Source organism: Haematobia irritans, chromosome 1, assembly GCF_050003625.1.
Source record: "Haematobia irritans isolate KBUSLIRL chromosome 1, ASM5000362v1, whole genome shotgun sequence".
NCBI classification, from domain to species: Eukaryota; Metazoa; Arthropoda; class Insecta; order Diptera; family Muscidae; genus Haematobia; species Haematobia irritans.
The window spans coordinates 99,456,289-99,469,248 of NC_134397.1; the positions used below are offsets into that span (position 1 = coordinate 99,456,289).

Genomic DNA, 12,960 nt, shown 5'->3' on the forward strand with positions numbered 1-12,960 from the left:
TTCGGGACCAGAGATGGGGACCCTGGACATGGATGGAGCAAAGTGTTGTGTCGCTTGGTGCACTTGGACCATGAAAATTTACTTGTGCAATTTTTCGACGAATGCAACCTTGAAAAACAATTGAGACATAAATTGGCCTTTTTGACTTCTGAAAATCTTTGATTGCAGCTCATCTGTTCAAATTTTGGGCATTTTCGGAGAACCGACATTTAGGCTCTGATACTTTGTTCTGGAACGTTTTCACATTCTTTAATTTGGACTTGGTATTGGATTTCTCTGAAGTGTTGGATTTTGAGACTGAACAAGACGGATCACTACTCCGAATTTCCGAAACAGACTCTAGAGTTCGGTGGCGATTCGTCAGAAAAGTGTCCAAAGCAGACCATTTGGGAATCACTGCTTTGTCTTCTAGTGTCTGTTCCCATAATGTGAGGGTAATGTTCGGCAAACAGTTGCAGCAAATGAAAATGAAAATGGGGTTCCAACTTTATACGTCGATTCCATAAAGCTTTAGCAAGCGTTTATATCTCTTTGTAGCGTTTTCAGGGATTGACTCGATTCAGCATGAATAGTCGAAAGGTTTGATAGGGACTTTAATTGATTATTGATTAACACCCTTTTGTTCTCGTATCTCGAACAGAGGCTCTTCCAAGCCAAGGAAAAGTTTTCGTTTGTAAGAGCAAATCTACCCACGATATCATGGGCTTCACCCTTTGTCCTCTGATTTAAATTAAATAACATCTCTACGGAACTAAGACGAGGATTATAAATACATATGGCTGAAAAAATGTCCCTGAAGGTGGGCCATGAACGAAAATCACCATTGAAAAGTTTTTCATTTCATTTCACAAGCCGGAAGTTTAAAACCATTAGGAGGATTTGGGGTGGACCTGCGAGGATAAATCCTGGAGTACCTCGCCCAGATGCTGATTACAGCGGCAATATGTCGCGAAAGAACTATTAAATTTCGATTTAACCGTCGCTATTACCGTCGCCTTATCATCATCTTCTTTGTCACCTTCTCCCTCAGGATCATCCTGTTCTATGTCTAAGAGATTCCTCGTAGGCAGCTCTTAGTCGTCCCCAAATATCCATTACTTTCTCTTTGTTCGTATCAACCACAAATTTTGAAGTTATGGGCTTCTTCTTGTCCGTAAGGTTGGCCTCAAAATCAACCAACCTATTGGTTAGGCGAATGAAGTTATCCAAAGACATAACGAAATAATTACAAATAGTCGAGGACCTCAGTACAGGGGAATTATAGATAAAAACGAAAATACCAATATCCAGAAAAATAGTCAAAATAAAACGTATTAAGATAGCAAAAAACTGGATATAGCACAAAAAAATTGAATTGGCCCCTTGAATATCAAAAAGATCGTAATGGAAAAATTGTATTTCGCAAGGACAGAGAAAATCTGCCAACTGTAAGAATTATTTGAATGTAATTTCAATATAATTATTGAAGGAATGAGGAAATTGGAAAATTTCTAAAGTCCATTCGAAAATTTGTATTTCTATAAATACAGAAATTCTATTACTATTGTACCCCACTGTGCAAAAGTATAAAAAACCCTATATGAAAGATACAAAATCTCAACTTTCACTTCGACTTGTGACGTCACAAATCAGCTGTTCCTCAAAAATTTCTACTAAAGTTCATTGACCTAGTTTCAAAAAAGTATGCGGGCAGAGCTGTCGCTGCGGGTGTACAAGTGTGGGTGAAGATCACTCCAGAGAAGAAGAGACTGGATTAGGGTTTCCATATGGATAATTTTCAAAAGAGAACTTTCGCTTTAAAAAAAGAGTACATTTTAACTAAAAAAGAATTTACAATAAAAAATTCTTTATTAAATAATTAATAATTTTATTGATGTTAAAATGAAAATAATAAAAGTTCCTAATGATAGAAATAACGAAATAAATATATAATAAAACAATAAAAAACAAAACGAATCACATTTTTTTAAAAAATAAACAGAATAAATTCAAAAATACGCTGTCAAAAATAAAACACACATGTTCCTATGATCTCGCCCCCAATTTAATTGTGGCGAATTCCTACTAAATAAATAAAATTCCATCAATCTAGGAGTTTTTTTGAAATAGAGTACATAAAGAGCACTGTTGGACATAAAAATACGGCACAAAAAAAAAAAAAGAGAGTGAACAAAAAGATACGAACACAAAAAGAGAACATCATGGCTGAACAAGAAGGTTAAATCATGGGCCCATATGATTACAATTTTTTTATTTCGACAAAATTTTAAGTTGTCAAAATCATATGTTTATGGTGATTGCAGCTCTCCAAATGAGACTGCATAGCAAATGCATCTCAAACAAACTCGCGCATTCATAGCTGGAGAATTGTTCAAAGATGACTTGAGTATCTTGATAACATATTCCAGACCCAAAATACCACGCACATCAGTTTTTAAACTGCATCATAAACTGTTTTTGTTAATAGATGGCGAAGATCCATTTGACTGACTTCCATTCTTAACTTTGGTGGGTATTATAATCTTATTTGTCTTATATCGGCGTTCCTCGGATGAATTATCCACTTCACAATCACTCATAGGTGACACAATTAAATTTGAACCTTTATTTTTCTCTGGATTTTAATTATTTTTTCAGGACAATTGAAAGAATAAATAATTGCCACTTTTACCAATGCCATACGATTCTTTTATCAGCTGATTTTGACTTCTTAAAATTTGAAACAACATATTGTAATTTGTTGTTTTTGTTATCGTGATTCAACCTCCTTATTCAGCCATGGATTGTTTGTTGTGGCATAGACCAAGGAAGGTATAGACATCTCAAGTGAATTCACAGCTCTGTAGTTTGTCTGCACACCGTAGAGGGCTCTTTTTAGTCTGCAATTGAGTGATTTTTTAATTTGGCTTTAATTTGTTTTCTTTCCTTTGTTCTTTTGATGAAGCACCAAATATTGAAAAAAAAAAAAACATATAAAATTCAATAAATCTACAAATTTTTTGTAATGCAAAATAACTGATTTATACGGTTATTATTATTTTCCAAAAAGAAATTGAGTCACTTGACTGCGCAATTGAGTGGAATGACTGCGCACTGCAAATAAACAAAACCATGGTGAATTGTCAAGGTATGTCTCTATTTTAATTGGTCTATGTTTGTGGCATAGACCAATTAAATATAGAGACATACATTGATTATTCACCATGTTTTTGTTTATTTGGAGTGCGCAGTCATTCCACTCAATTGCGCAGTCAAGTGACTCAATTTCTTTTTTTGAAAACGAGAATTACCGTACAAATCAGTCAATTTGCATTACAAAAAATGTGTGGATGTTGTCACAGCCCGGAGGCTACCGCCATCTGGAGGGAGGAACTGAGTTGCCGTACGCTGGTTGCTGAACAGTGTTGCCGGCTTTTGGCTCAGTCTGTGGGGCGCGGTTCATTGGCAACTCAGTCCTCTGGCAGCTGACAAAAAACTAAACATTGAACCAGCTTTGGAGGACAGCACAAAGACCAACAGGTACGTATCACAAACATCAACATCCACATAATTTACCACCCATATTGGCTTGCTGGCATGCCGGATTTCCAAGGCATGCCATGGCCTGACCCTCCCCAACCATGGTGTCCCCTTGGCCCATCAACTCGGGACACCCCAAATGTTACTCACCTGTCTGTTAAATCACCTTTTCCCCCTTTCCCTTATAACTCCTTTAGCCTTCCATATTTAATAATTTAACATCAATGCTATTTCTTTTCAAATAACGTTATAAACAGATTTTTTATTACCCCTTTTTTTCTCTTTCAGATTAATTGGAATCATGGAATTGCAGAAAATTAATTAAGGCAAAAATGTACAACTTTTCTCCAAAAAAAACAATTCATAAGAGATAAGTATTTTATCAAAAAGAATTTTCCAATTTATAAACAAATTATGCTCATATCCTTCCACAGACAGCATCCGCAAATATTTCGTCAGGACCTCACGAAATCGTTTCTTCGGTCTAATGTCTTTCCGTCCGTCCGTCTAAATCACGTAAGTACTAGTAACGTCAAAAATATATCTTCCACAAATAAAACATATAACCTTTTTTTCTGTAGCTCTTGTTTCTTGTTCCTGAGGGGACAAACATTAAGACGTTAAAAGTGGACCCACATTTCCAGTCCCATTAACTTCAAACTTAGCATTAGGGTGAGCTCAGCCTAAACACTATTTTTCATGCCCAAACCAGGCGCAACTAAACAAAACCGCACTAATGAATACCCCCTTTTGCTAACACAGAAACCTGGCATAACTCAAATAACAATTAGATTTATTTATTTTATTTACAGAAGCTCCTGTCTATGTCTGTCCGTCAGTCTAAGTCAACATAAATGTACGAGTATTCCGAGTATGACAACAGACGAAACAGAGGTACCTGAGGCGCTGTAGGTTGACCAGCGCTATTTACACCAAAGATGCATAGGATCATAAACAGCCTAGAAGACGGAAAGCTACGCCGCAGCCAACACTCTGCAACTTCCTGGAGAGCAGCAAATATTCGCCAGCTGGGAAAGACTGGAGCCGATGGCAATCGCAATATAGCAGTGGAGGGGGACAACAACAGGCAAGTAGTCTTTTATTGAATGTTCTTATGACTTATTAATTTATATTTTTTTTCGTGATTGATTTCACTAATGTTGACTTCTTATTTCTCTTTTCAGGTTTTAGCAATAACTAGTCTTTTAAGCTATATTAAGCATTTATATTGTTGTTTTTATATTATTACATTTATATTATTGCTTTTAGTTAAGAATGTTTAATAACCACACTTTGATTCAACATTATACTTTGCAATATTGTTTATTTATCATATTATTTAGTTTATTTCTCGTTAAAAAACTTTCAAACAAAACTGTCTTTATGTTATTGTTTATACAAAATTGTATGCGTTTGTATCTTTGTATCTCAGGTTATTATGTGGATAAATTTATTCAATAAAATGCAATCAACCAACACAATTCTTCCTTTTTTTTTCTTGTCACACCAACCACTCTTCTCAGCATCCAAACTCAGAATAATCTGACGCTCCAAAAACCCTCCATTATTGACGCTGCATCCGCCATCATCTTCTCCACTTCCCAGCCATCGCGAAATTTGATTCCAATCCCCAACAAAAACATATGTTTGTTTTTGCCAGAGATGTATAATGTCTTTGCCATGGATGTATAATATTCATTATACGTCCGCTGCTTTCCACAAACAGATGGCGCTAAAGTCAATATAAAATAAAACCATATTCGGCCGCACATGACAATGTATAGAATTTTATATGATTTTACAATATTTGGTGTTTCATCAAGAAAACAAAGGAAAGAAAACAAATTAAATCCATATTAAAAAATCACTCAATTGCAGACGTAAAAGAGTCCTCTACGGTGTGCAGACAAACTACAGCGCTGTGAATTCACTTGAGATGTCTATACCTTCATTGGTCTATGGTTGTGGCATAGACCAAGAAAATATAGAGACATACTTTGATAATTCACCATGGTTTTGTTTATTTTCAGTGCGAAGTCATTCCACTCAATTGCGCAATCAAGTGACTCAATTTATTTTTGGAAAACAAGAATTACCGTACAAATCAGTCAAATTGCATTACAAAAAAGGTGTGGATGTACGAGGGCGGTTCGGAAACTTCTTAGCATATCAATGAAAGAGAATAGTTAGTTTTTCAAAAAATGTTTTTATTTTTCAATATAATCTCCTGAAACTTCAATACACTTAGTCCAACGCTTTTCTAGCAATTCTATCCCTTGATTAAAATAGTTTTCCTCAAGGTCTTCAAAATAGTGGTTTACAACTATAATTGCATCTTCATTTGAGGTAAAACGCTTTCCAGCAAGGATTTTTTTTAGATTTGGGAACAAGTAAAAGTCACTGGGAGCTAAATCAGGAGAATAAGTGGTCAAGCAACTCGTACTTTAATTCGTTGATTTTAGCCATTGTTAAAACACTCTTGTGCGCTGGTGCGTTGTCTCGATGAAAAATTATTTTTTTGTGTTGTAAGCCAGGACGTTTTTCTCGAATTTGTACATTTAATTCATCCAAAAGGTTGCAATAGTACTCTGAATTTATTGTTTGACCCTTTTGCAGATAATCAATCAATAAAATACCTTTGAAGTCCCGTTGCCATAACCTTACCAGCCGATTGAATTGTTTTTGCCTTTTTTGGGGCACTTCCTCCAGCTTCAGTCCATAATTTGGATTGTTCTTTTGTCTCTGGAGTATAGTGGTGGATCCATGTCTCATCAACAGTAATGAAACGACGTTTAAAATCCATTTTATTTCGCTTAAAACGATCCTAACAAGCTTGGGAAATGTTCATTCTTATGCGTTTTTGATCGACTGTTAACAAATGCGGCACCCATCTTGCAGAAATCTTTTTCATCTGTAGTTCTTCATGCAAAATTAAATGGACTCGATCATTTGAGATGCCCATGATATTAGCAATTTCACGCACTTTTATTCGTCGATCATTTAATACCATATCATGCACGTTGGCTACAAATTCTGTTGCTACTGTTTTTGGTTCATCTTCAATGCTTGTACGACCACGTTTAAATTCAGCAAATAAGTGAAACTCAGTTAAGCAAATAAATTGTAGATTGTCGTTATTTGAAAAGAACTGTGTTTTAATTAACGTAACAATTTGTGTCGGAAGTGAAATAACGAAAAAAAAATCTACAATGAAGTTTAATGAGCTTCGAGTAGAAGACTTGAAGAAGGAATTAAGGAAACTGGAGCAGCCGACTACAGGAAACAAAGCTCAGCTGCAAATAGTTCGAACTGCGAAAAATTGATATCGAGACACATGAGTTTTATTATAAAGAATACATTGATGAATCAATTCTCGTCAATACCAGCTCCATCTGGGGCTTCGAGTGTTGTGGATTACACATCAATGCTCAATGTTTTGAGCAAAATGATGGAAGAGAATTCTAGAAAACTTATGGAACAAAATTCTCTAAAAATGGAGGAGAATTCTAGAAAGATGGAACGCTTTAAAAATGGAAGATAATTCTAGAAAGATGATGGAACAAAATTCTCGAAAAATAGAAGAAAACTCTAGAAATTTGGTGGAGAAATTTGACGAAAATTCTAGAATTCCTAATGAAAAGTTATAACAAATTGCGGAAGGTATGGAGAAACGCGTAGACCACATTGAAAGTCAAATTGTGGAATTGGATAAGACATTTGTGATTCACGATTACAAATTTCTACACCTTGAGAAAAAAATGTCAGAACCAGAAATTAAAAGTGGTCCAGTGCGCGTTATCGAGGGTTCAAGAAGCAAACCTCCTGGTTTTGATGGCTCAACTTCATTTGATGTATTCAACAGCGTTGCCAATTTAGCTTTTTTCCCGCTAGATTTGGCTTTTTTTGAAGACGTTTAGCGGGAAAAAAATGCATTTAGCTTTTAGCTTTTTTTCTGGCTTTTTTTCATGACCCTTTTAGCTTTTTTTATTTTCGACATGTTTCTATTGAAATATGGATAAATCGTCGTTTTTATCTAAGCCTTGCTGCAAGTATAAGGGTTTCCACATATTTCAAAGCACAGTTGAAACATTAATAATGAGTCCAGCCATTATGCGGGCATTTTTGTAGCAAATACACCTTGTTGTAAAGTTTTTTCATTATATACATAAAAGTTATCGTAAACTTTAAATCTACTATTACCATACAAATTTGTTAGATAAACTGTCAGTAAATTATTGGGAATATTATCATTTGACTCGTTTATCCTTTTTATGTTATTATAATATTCTAAAGTTATTACGATATTACTAAATTAAAATAGTAGATGTGAATAGCTTTGTGCACTGAAAAATATTGTCGTCTCCTTAAAATACGAACGCGAATTTTGGTTATAATAGCATTTGTGAATTTCTTTTATGTTTTCCTTGTCCAAAAGACGATAAAGTCGTTTTGTCCTTATAATTAAGCGATTCAACTTAAAAATGGGTATGTTTTCATGAAAGAAGGAAGAATTAATGAAATAGTCTTTAAATGTGAGGAGTTTTTGCATCTTAACCACAAACCAAAATAGCGTTCAAAAATAGAAGATGTTTTTCAACACTTTATTTTAAAAACGTATATATACAATAATTTCTACTTGAAGTCGAGTCTGAATTTGGAAATTTAAGTTGGCGTTAGCACGTTTTTAAAGCACTTTTATAGGCACTTTGATAGTATTTTCTACAATTTAAATAAAAGTAATGTATTTCGAATTTTTCACAATTTCAAATCCAAACTAAAATTTTATTTAAAAAAATGACAAATCATTTTTTTACCAAATCCAAAGCATGCTTAGATCATTTATTATTTTAAAATAACAAGTAAATAAAATAGAGGTGTTGGGAAGGTAGCTCCCACAAAACGAAGGACTTCCAGTAAAAAATTTGTGATAGTAATCAAAATGTATCGAATACACAAACAGAGCTAATATGCCTTAGATATTGTTACAGTCTCACAGAAGTGGAACTAAAATGAAAATAATATGCATTGTAAGTGAAATAAAGCCTTTAAGTTTGTTAAATTTCAATCAAAAATGTGACTTTTGATACAAAAAAATGTAGCTTTTTTTCTAGCTATTTTTTAGCATTTTTTAGCTTTTTTTAGCTATTTTTTGGGCAAATCTAGCGGTTTTTGGTGAAACAATTCTGGCAACGCTGGTATTCAAGTTCCAAGTTAAATGGTTGCTTCTAGAAATCTGTGGAATGAGCATGACAAAGTAATCGAACTTCTGTTGACACTGAAGGGTAATGCCGCTGATGTAATACAAAGCATTCCTACTTCCTCTAGAAATAATTATAATGAAGTAATAGTATAGCGATTGGTGCTTTTAACATACCCAGGAGAGAGTCATCCTCTTGTGGACCGAATAAAGATTGAGACCTTTGTGAATGGCATTCGAGACCCAGACATAAAATGTGCAACATATGCGTCACAAAAAGCTACGTTTGCCGAAACTGTAACATTTGCACTTGCGCAAGAGACTGCGAAAGATCTAGCGCGCCCTCAACTTCACAAGGTACGTAAGATGGAGACCGAGCAAGATGATTCAAAATCCGTGATTGAATCGATGAAAGAGGTTATGAAGGAGATAATGCAAGAAATGAAGCAAGAGGCAAATAAATCCCGGATCAAATGCTATAACTGTGATAAGCCGGGACATATATCTCGAGAATGCAAAGCACGACGATCAAGATCCGTATCACCATCTCCATCAAACAATAGCCATAAGAAGGTGACACCACAGTCAAGTGAGTCACCTTTAAACTAAATCGAGCTAGTACAGCGGGGCAAGAGCTGGCTCTCACAGATGATGGCCCCATAATCGCAATAGCATAGTACAACAGCAAAATAACAATTTAACTGTTGCGGGGTTTATTAATGGCGACAAGCGTACCTTGACGTTGGATACTGGTGCATCGAAGTCTTTCATTAGATCAGACATAGTGAAAGAAAAAGATACACCATTGATTGTAGTCAAACTACGCACGGCCACAGGGGAACCCGCAACAGTATATAGAAAGGTCGCCATTAAGTTAACTATTGCCAACATATCCGTTAAGTATGAGTTCATTGTGGTATATAGTAGATGAAGTTATAATAGGTGCGGATTCCATGATTGTCTTTGGTCTAAACCTGGATATGAAACGTCGTGTCATGACCTCGTCCGATACCGAAATACATGTTAGTGTGGGATACGACAAGAATACCCCTATCAGACGGATGAATGCCCTGGTAATCAGGGCTGTGGAGCCGAAGTCGGAGTCTGAAGATTTTGCTGGAGTCGGAGTCGTAGAAATTTTGCTCGACTCCGGCGAAACAAAATTTGAAAACACATGACATATCTTTCTAACTAAAGAAATATTTCGACAAACTAGATTCCATTAGGGTTTTCAATCGAACAACGAAAAAAGAAGTACTGGATTTCAGGCCATTCAAAGGGTATTTATACGAGTGAAATTTCACGGTAATGTAAAAATTAGGTTTGACTAGAATATGGGCTGAATTGGTCAATTGCATTGTCCATTTTCAACATATTAAAATATCGATTTTTGACCCTATATATACTCTTGATAAAGGAACAATTTTAAGACAATATAACAGTAGAACCTAACGTTCTGAATTTTTGACAGGCATGTCGAGTTCGAAGATATGTCATACCAGACAATTTTGTGATATAGCAACACATTTAAACCAAACTTTGGGTTATTTGAGATTCATAAACAAATGCGGAATTTTCCCGTCGGCCAAGATTTTGAGATAGCCCTACATAATTACTTGAGAAATATGCACCCCATGTCTTTGGAAGCTGTAATTTTAAATTAAACCACTGCCGGTGTTTTGGGAGAAAGTATGTTTCATCAAAGCCACTCGAAATCCTTTACATTAAATTAATGGCCTGCAATGTCCATAACTGATAGACCATTTATAAATCGATGTTTCACCATTTTATTTCTATAGAAACAATATTCGTAACTTCCAGCTGTTCCTGTCAGTAGTTGTTATTCCGCCCGTCCTAATTTTTGGCAGTTTATGTTTGTTTTATATATCCGACACATTACATTTTTATACCCTTCACCACTTATTATTCAACCGTCGAACGGAACAGACGTGTTTTTTAATAGAGGATATACTCATCGTAATAGGTACCTACTAAGAATTTCAAGTGTGATGGGATATTAAGCCACCATGCAGCGAAATTCAAAGTCATCCATTGGGTTGCTAACTTCAGGGCCCAGTGGACGGGTATCGACTGGAGTTATAAATTTGGGCAATGACCAAGATTTAGGCCCAATTAGTCGACCTGTAGACGGGTCGACAGGTGGCGACACTTTGACAAGTCGTACTTTTTCTAAGGTAACGACATCAAAAGGAGGTAATCCCTCACGAAAGAGATTCAAGGAACACAGAAATGCTTTGTTTATCCTAAAGAAGTTAGGATCAGTCGACTCAAGCACGCTGTCGGCTAAACAAAGCGATTCCTTAAAATGGGCTCAAGGAATTCTTGAGGCTGGAAAAAGGGAACGATCACCGGATGAGCTGCCATCCTCCGAAAGGATCAAAGATCGTTTTCCTCAGTTGCTAAAGACAGCCTTGTGATGGCTATCATTAATAAAGGAGCATTGGACGGTATGGTTCCAAAGCAAAAATGGGGGAAATTGAGAATGCTGTCTGTCGTCTACTCACAGGTGCTGGAAAAGTTTCCCGGCCCAGATCCTCGACACCAAGAGGCTGGTTGGTATCAAGGACGATTTAAGCTAGTCGCATTTGAGGACCAGAGGTCTATAGAAAGTTTTGAAGCTGTTCGGATACTAATTGGTGAAGTTTGGGAAGGAGCTGCTCTAGAGTTAGTCGAGAAGAAAGACATACCGGCTAGAACTAGAGCACATGCGTGGATACCTGCAAACCCTCCTGACCCTGAATCTATTTTAAATAGACTGAAACTATGCAATCCAGATCTTCCAACAGCTGATTGGAAGGTTGGCCGTTTGGTTGAAGTGGATGGACCAAGACGACATGCAGTGTTTATATTGAACACTCAGTCTTTGCCACATCTAGCAAAGTCCCTGGGCAGTGTATGTTATGGCTTTCATTATATCCAAATGAAGGTATATAAAAACGATCAGCTAAAGGATTCAGAAATGGACAAGCCTCTGTCTGAATCAGAAGTAAGCGGATCCTCTTGCGAAGTCGAGGGAGATACCAAAGTTGAAGACATGGATAGACACCTTATGCGAGAGGAGGTTTCTATTGCCTCAGAACTCACCAAACCATATCTTTATAGAAACAAAATATGTGAATTAAGTACTCCGGGGTTCAAACTTTGCAGTATATATGGTAATGATGTAAATCGAGCCTGTATAATTGCTTAAAACGAGCTCAACTTGTTTCTGCTTCCTTCAATGTGCAATACAGACACTGTCGTTGCCAGTTTAGAAATAGCCAAATGCAAATATTGGGTATCTTCGGTCTACATGGGACATGACAGGGAGATGCCTCCATGTGCCGTTAAGACCTTAGTGGAGGAGTCACTGAAAAAAAAGACGAAACTCATTATGGAATGCGATGCGAATGCACATCATAGTATATGGGGAAGTAGTGATACTAATGCAAGGGGAGAGTCGCTAATAATTGCGTACTAATCTTGTAGTTTGCAACAAGGGAGATGCCCCAACCTTTGTCATTAAAAACAGGCAAGAGCTTTTGGACATCACCTTGGCCTCGCAAGAACTGAATGAAATGATATCTGAGTGGCAGGTTTTAAGTGAACACAGCTTCTCAGATCATCGCTACATCAGTCTCAAATTTGATGTTCATATCACCAAGACCATATTTCCGCCAAATGTTAGGAAAGCTGACTGGAATAGGTATAGGGAATCGTTCAATATGATGATACCGGAAATAACAGAGACAAATATGAGAAATGTGCAAGATATCGAACACGCAGTGGAGCGGATTACTAAGGCCTTCAACATCTCACTGAAAGCTGCATGCCCTAGAGGGAAGCCAAGGGGGAAAAATCGACCACCATGGTGGTCTACGGAATTAAGTAATATGAGGAAATCCTGCAGGAAGCTCTTTAACAAGGCAAAGTCCACCAGAGCCCCTGAGGATTGGGACGCTTACAAGAAGAATCTGAGAGGATACAAGCGAGAACTGAGAAAGGCTCAGCATAACTCTTGGAATGATTACTGCAGCAGTATTGCGAATACGTCCGAGGCTTCCAGACTACGGAAGGTTCTAGCATCCACCAACTCCGCTCCAGGTTTCATTAAAACATTGGAGGGCAATTGGACAACGTCCAGTGAGGAGACGCTGGAGGTACTATTGGACACACATTTTCCTGGAAATCAGACGGTTGAACCATGTACTGGCGGTGCCACAGTTGCTCAGCGGTCGTTTCCT

The 12,960-nt window shown here is 36.7% G+C and overlaps 1 protein-coding gene and 1 long non-coding RNA gene across 2 annotated transcripts in view; one reads left to right on the forward strand and one right to left on the reverse strand.

Annotated features, from left to right (window-relative positions):
- The window catches only part of TTLL15 (tubulin tyrosine ligase-like 15), a 165,912-nt gene that overhangs the window by 92,901 nt on the left and 60,051 nt on the right, over positions 1-12,960 (reverse strand). The gene's annotated exons all lie outside the window — the stretch shown is intronic.
- On the forward strand, positions 3,323-5,000 carry LOC142221482 (uncharacterized). The gene is made up of 4 exons (XR_012718063.1): positions 3,323-3,519; positions 3,808-4,035; positions 4,101-4,191; positions 4,332-5,000. It is a non-coding gene; the product is annotated as an uncharacterized LOC142221482 (long non-coding RNA).